Source organism: Octopus bimaculoides, chromosome 1, assembly GCF_001194135.2.
Source record: "Octopus bimaculoides isolate UCB-OBI-ISO-001 chromosome 1, ASM119413v2, whole genome shotgun sequence".
Taxonomy (NCBI): domain Eukaryota; kingdom Metazoa; phylum Mollusca; class Cephalopoda; order Octopoda; family Octopodidae; genus Octopus; species Octopus bimaculoides.
The window spans coordinates 13,957,641-13,965,037 of NC_068981.1; the positions used below are offsets into that span (position 1 = coordinate 13,957,641).

General features: G+C 37.8%; 1 protein-coding gene across 1 annotated transcript in view; it reads right to left on the reverse strand.

The window, feature by feature from the left end:
- Positions 1–7,397, reverse strand: part of LOC106869364 (glutamate receptor) — a 695,940-nt gene that overhangs the window by 159,268 nt on the left and 529,275 nt on the right. The gene's annotated exons all lie outside the window — the stretch shown is intronic.

Genomic DNA, 7,397 nt, shown 5'->3' on the forward strand with positions numbered 1-7,397 from the left:
AATTATTAGTCGAGTACTGCGGTCGATGTGATCGACCTAGCCCTCCCTGAAAATTTCAGGCCGTGTACCTATAGTAAAAAGGATTTTTCTTATTTTTATTAAAATTATTATAATTGAGTGAGAGAGCAGTGCATGCCATCAAAGTGACACTAGGGTAAAATATACGAAGCCCATTATACCCATCATGACTACCCGTCTGATAAGGGTACACCAGGTACATGCATCCCAACCATATGTGCGCTCATATCAAGATAAACAGCGCATGACCTCGCAGGTGGGGCCCAGTTAGAATTTTCTTCAGGTCGAGTAGCCCATTCTGTTCAAAAGGTCCCTGAATAAAGTTTGTTTAAGGATGTTGAGCAAAACACCCATGTTTCCAAAGGTGAATTATTCAAACCATAAAGAATTCCTCTCAACACATGGCTATGATGCTCCCAGACTACTTCTTCTCATGATCAGAGATGCACATATCATCAACCAATAAGGGACATGCTCAACTGGTTAAAGTCAAGCAACTCACAAGCAAACCTGTGGTACTGAGCAGAATATTTGTTGTAGCCCATCTTTTATACCATGACAAAACAATGTACATGATATCACTTCCAATCAGTTAAGATCAAAAGCTATGAGAGCCACTGCCTGGTATGCATCCGGGCATAGCCATGAGAGCCACTGCCTGGTATGCATCCGGACATTATTATTATTATTATTATTATTATTATTATTATTATTATTATTATTATTATTATTATTGATGTTAGTGGTGGCGGTAATATCGTTGTTTGAAAAATTTGCTGCCATTCATAGCGCTCTGGTTCGAAGATGATTTCTTCCAGAACTGCCTGAGGAAAAAATAATATTTCTGTCAGATTACTAACTAAAGTCTTCAGAAAAGATGATCGTCCAGTCAATCACCCTGGAGTGAAAAATGCATTTCGCCAAAACACTGTTTTTTAGCATTGTATAGATTTGTTTTTATTAACAATTTTTATTATTATTTGTGGCTGAAGCTGGCCTCAGTATTAGCTGGAGGAGATGCTTAAAACTGTGGTGGTATCCATGATCTCAAGAAGATAAACACACATTGAAATTATAAATAAACAATGGCGCAGACTTATGAAAATAGACGGAGTGAAAAACTAAACAAACAGTCTTAAGTGTAAACACTTAAATTTGCGCAATGATTAACTTATAAATAGAAGTGTTGAAAATAAGAATTGGAGTGCGAAAAAGTATAAACATTTTGTAAAGCATCGAAAACACCATTGCCAACGAAATTTCCTCGTTTACGAAAGTTTCAAACGATAATTAGCTCCTTGGCGTGCGCCAGGTCATGACAATGTATGTAAATAAATACACTTCTTTCTTGGGATCAATGAAGAAAAGGTCATTATGTTTTTGACTGCTGCTGCTGCTGCTGCTACTACTATTACTAAAATGATTATTATTATTATTTAGGCAGTGAGCAGGTAGAATCGTTACCTCAACGGGCAAAATGAAGTTCAAATTCCGCAGTGATCGATTTTGGCTTTCATCCTTTTGGCCTCGATAAAATAAGTTGTCATTTGAACACAGGGGTCGATGTAGTCGACTCATCCTCTTCCCAAAAATTGCTGCTCTTGTAGAAAAAATTGAAACCATTATCATTATTATTAAGGCAGCGTGTAGACAGAATCATTTATACGCCGGACAAAGTGGAGACGCAATGGCCCAGTGGTTAGGGCAGCGGACTCGCGGTCATAGGATCGCGGTTTCAATTCCCAGACCGGGCGTTGTGAGTGTTTATTGAGCAAAAACACATAAAGCTCCACGAGGCTCCGGCAGGGGATGGTGGCGAACCCTGCTGTACTCTTTCACCACAGCTTTCTCTCACTCTTACTTCCTGTTTCTGCTGTACCTGTTTTTCAAAGGGTCAGCCTTGTCGCACTGTGTCACGCTGAATACCCCCGAGAACTACGTTAAGAGTACACGTGTCTGTGGAGTGCTCAGCCACTTGCATGTTAATTTCACGAGCAGGCTGTTCCGTTGATCGGATCAACTGGAACCCTCGACGTCGTAAGCGACGGAGTGCCAACAAACGCCGGATAAAATGTTTAGCAACAATTCTTCCAGTTTCCGTTCTGAGTTCAAACTCCACCGACGTCGACTTTGGCTCTCATCCTTTCAGCGTCGATAAAATAAGAACCAAATTATCTTAAATATTGAAGTTGATGCAACTGTCAATAAATCTCAAGAAAATTTTCGTTCTTTTGACTTTCAAAGGCGATGAGATCACTTTATGTTTACATCTGGGACAAGATGTGTTCAACATGGTCTTAGATCAGTGCAATTCCTCGACTGGCTGCACATGGAGGTCTTCCTCTATCACGAGTCGAGTGTCGTCCTAATTTGTCATTTGCATGGCGTCTTTTCATGTTTGTCTTTTATTTGATTCTCTCATTACATTGTGGAGGCGCTGGGACACCGTCTTGAAGAATTTTAGTCGAACAAATCAACCTCAATAATTGTTTTTGTTTTTAAGCCTGGCACTTATGATGTCATTCTCTTTTGCCGAAACGCTAGTTTAGGGGATGTAAGCACACCAAAACCGTTTGTCAAGTGGTGATGGAGGAAATCAAATACAAAGACAAGCAAACATACACACACACTCACATACATACATACAAACATACATACACTACTGATCCCTTTGAATGAACCGGGTATGAAATTAATATCTACACACTATCCATTTGTAATAACAAAATATGAACACCTATCGGAATTTACATGCCATGGACAAGAAACCTCTTTTACCCATCCTACACAGCATATTACTTGGATAATGGAACTGCAACTGTAACATTCAACATAGATTTTTATTTTTATTCTCATATTTCCCTGTATTCTTCCTATATCCCTCCCTTTCCAAAATAACTTCTTATATTGAACTCTATTATTTCCTTCTATTTAACTTTCCCATATCGTCTCTTATGAGGGGATATTTTTTATATCCCTGAAACAGCTTTAGGACTACCTTTCTCTTTATAAATGTCCTAGAAATCTCACACTCCCTTGGCTTTTTTGTCTCATTTTATTCAACATACGTAGAAGCTCACGCACGACCCGCGTTAGACTCCTCACTCATACAATTATCGAACCGGGTGTTTTACTACGTTCCTCCTGTACCACTTACATAGCATTACCTCCCTTTTGATTCTTCTAGATACCAAAACCTCTTATATGTATGTATGTATGTATGTATGTATGTATGTATTCATGCATGTATGTATGTATGTATGTATTCATGCATGTATGTATGCCGGGCGACTTTCAGTTACAGTGTGCCAAATCCTCTCTCAAAGTTTTGGTCACCCCGAAGCTATAGTATAAGATATTTAACCAAGCTATCACACAGTGGTACTGAACCCGGAAGCATAAGGCTGGAAAGCAAACTTCTTACCACGCACTCACACATGTATATTTATATCTCATGCCTCTTTTTCTTTCGCAATTTTGTACGTATAACTCCACATTTTTATGTCTGTGTTAGAAATCGTTTCTCTGCCTATCAATTTCGTGGATGATAAACTCGTCGAAAAATATATTTCGTTATTTATTTCGACTGGTTACATATCATGTCCAAAACATACCGCTGTCATGTTTGGCTTTCATCTTTTCGGGATCGATAGAGTAACAGTGAAATATAGAGCGCAGTGTAATCAACTAATGTTTTCCGCTAAAATTGCTGGCCTTGTGAAAATATTGAAGTCATAAAGTATTGAGTTGGCACAAATGCTAGAACGTCGGAAAAATGCTTTGCAGTATATTCTCCGACTCATTACGTTTTGAGCTGAAAATCCGCCGAGATCGAATTCATTGTTTGAAATTGGGGAACGATAAAAAATACACCAGTAATCGACTAAAACCCTCTCTCATAAATTATTAGGTTTGTGCCAAAAAATTGAAATTATTATTATTATTATTATTATTATTATTATTATTATTATTATTATTATTATTATTATTAATATTCGCAGGGCGGGCGAAATGCTTAGCGGTATTTCGTCTGCCGCTACATTCTGTGTCCAAATTCCGCCGAGATCGACCTTGCCTTTCTAGAAGGATCATTATTATTATTATTATTATTGTTGTTGTTGTTGTTGTTGTTGTTGTTATTAAGGCGTCAAGGTAGCTGAATCGTCAGCATGCCGGGCGAAATACTTAACGGCATTTCGTCCGTCATTATGTTCTGGGTTCAAATTTCGCCGAGGTCGATTTTGTATTACATCCCTTAGGATTCGATAAAATAAATACCAGTTGATCGATGCAATCGACGTACCTCCTCCCCGAAGTTTCAGGCCACGTGCCAAAATTTGAAAGAATTATTATTGTTATTGTTATTATTATTATTATCATTATTATTATTGCGGTGAGATAGCTGAATACTTACCACACCGGGCGAAATGCTTAGCGGCATTTTGTCCGTTTTTATGTTCTGAGTTCAAATTCCACCGAGGTCTACTTTACGTTTCATTCAATAGAGTTCGATAAAATATCTACCAACAGATAACTGGGGTCGAATCAACCCCGCCCGAAAAATAACCGCCCATGTGCATGAAGTAGAAAGGATTATTATTAGCTAGCAGAAATGTTAGCAGGCCGGGCGAAATGCTTAACGGTATTTCGTCTGCCGTTATGTTCTGAGTTCAAATTCTGCCGCGGTCCACTTTGCTTTTCATCCTTTCGGGGTCGATAAATTAAGCACCAGTTACGCACTGGGGTCGATGTAATCGACTTAATCCCTTTGTCTGTCCTTGCTTGTCCCCTCTATGTTTAGCCCCTTGTGGGCAATACAGAATTATTATTATTATTATAAGTAGTAGTAGTAGTAGTAGTAGTAGTAGTAGTAGTAGTAGTAGTAGTAGTAGTAGTGGTGGTAATAGCAGCAGCAGCAGCAGCAGCAACAACAAGTAGTGTTCGTAATGTATTCACCATGAAAATCATCATCATTGTCATAGTCATTATTATCTTTTCAAACATCAGTTTAAATATGGTTATCGCAGACAAAATTTGCAGAAAGTCATAGAATATCGTAAAATGTATTTAAAGTTAAATTAAATTTACAGATGAAATGATTTTCTATATGAACTCATCAATTATGTAAAAGCCACTTGTATTTAATCAAACGACTTTTCTTAATAGGTTTTAGGAATTTGCAAAAGCTATTGCTTTATGATTTTTGTTGGTGGTGGTGATTTGTTTGTTTGTTTGTTTTTCTTTTTGTATTTGGAGCGTAATTCTAAAATGTCTCTTTACTGATTACGCGAAATTCAACTTTGAACAGAGTTTGAACATAAGAATATAATTATTTTATCTACGATAGAGAAAAACATGAAGGATGATTGCAGTGATTTTTTTCTTTTTTTTTTCTTTTTTTTCTTAGTTAAACTACAAGTAATGCTGGCGGTGGTAGCTATCATGATGCTGGAGATGGATGATGATAATGAAAGAGGCGGATGAGGATGACGAGTAGTGGTGGTGATGATGAAGACGATGACAAGGATGGCTGTGGTGATGAGGATGATGATGATGAAGAGGAGGAGCATGGATGAAGGAGTTTATGATCGCTGTGTTGGTGATGAACGAAGTTAGTGGAGATGGTGATGAACGAAGATGGTGCTACTGCTGATGATGACGGCTGAGGACTGGAGGATGATGATGAGAATGGTGGGGATGGTCATGGAGGAGAATGGTGATGTTGAGGATTACAAAGGGCAGAGAATAAGTGATGATGATGAGAAAAATGCACAGCCGCTTTTCATCCCCCGCCAAAAAGATATGAACAGCGTCCCAATGTTGACCTACCCATGTAGTCGTACATCGAAGACTGCGACATTATCTAAATATGTCCTTCCAATATTTAAGGCGGAATGTTAGCTTTTTAGGGAGATTCAGCTTCACTTTCTAGCCGCTCTGGCTTCCTCTTTAGCTGTTTGTTGTTGCTACTACTACTAGCAATGGTGGTGGTGGTGATGGTGGCGAGTAGTGAAAATAATGGCGTGTACGATGGCGAAGGTAAGCATGTGGCTGTTTCTACTGCTGCAGATAAATATCGTAGTTGTGATGGTGGTTTCGTGCTTGTGGTGGTGTAGGTGGTGGCAGTTGTAATGATGATGATGATGATGATGATGATGATGATGATGATGATGGTGATGATGATGATCATGCCGCTAATGGTTATTTCCATGCTGATGTTAATGCTGTAGTTGTGATGATAATGGTATAGTTATATTGATGAAAAATAAGCTTATGACCAGTTAGGATATGATAGTTTGCTTTCATCTTTGTACGCATGCACCTTTATTTCACATTCATTTTCCATTAATTTAACCTCGAATATTATCACTAATTCACCATATCATTTACCAGAATTTCGTGATCACGTGATGTAGCGGAAAATATTTTTCGAATATTGCGATAAACAAATGGTTTATTAATGATAAACTGACATGGTGTGTGGATGATAACTCTTGTTATAGATTTAATATTTCTTTCCTTTTACCCCCTCCCCCTTTTTCCCACTCTATTTCTCTCTCTCTCTCTCTCTCTCTCGTTCTCTCTACCCCCTCTCTCTCAAACACATGCACAGACACACTCATTCCTTCAGTCTCAGAATTTTCCCACTTTCAATCTCTGCCTGCCCTACTCTTTCATGTCATCTCTTTTGAATTAACTAAAACTATAAAATTATCAGAGATAAACATTTTAGAAATGAAAGGACAAAGATAATTCCTCATAATATATAGCCATGTTGTTAAGAGGTTCAGTGCAAAATAAATTGGTCCTGGGTTCCAATCCTATTACACACCATCTTCGTCAAAATTCCATTCAAAAAGTCTCTAGCCAGAATAAAGCATTGTAAAAGTTATATCAACCATTTCAAAGATGGCCCATGCATTAGTTTTTGTTAGCCGTACAGAACCATGTGACTTGAGGAAGATATAACTGCAGAATATTTAGATCTGTCGATTTACGATTTCTATAAGCATTTTCCGGCATGTGGGGGCATGTGGGCTGGTCAGCACACCCATTATATGTAGATTGTCTCGTAGTGATGTTACTTCAACAAACTGCTGTTGTCTTCTTAAATATCGCAATGAGCGAGTAGCGACAGAGAGAATGTAGTTCTTACAAATGCGTTTTACACAAATGCATAAAGACAGAAATATCTATCTATCTATCTATCTATCTATCTATCTATCTATCTATCTATGTATCTATGTATCTATATGTATCTATGTATCTATATATGTATTTATGTATCTATCTATCTATCTATCTAGCTAGCTATATGTGTGTGCGTGAATGAAAATATACGACTGTGTGTTTGTGTATATGTATATATATATATATAT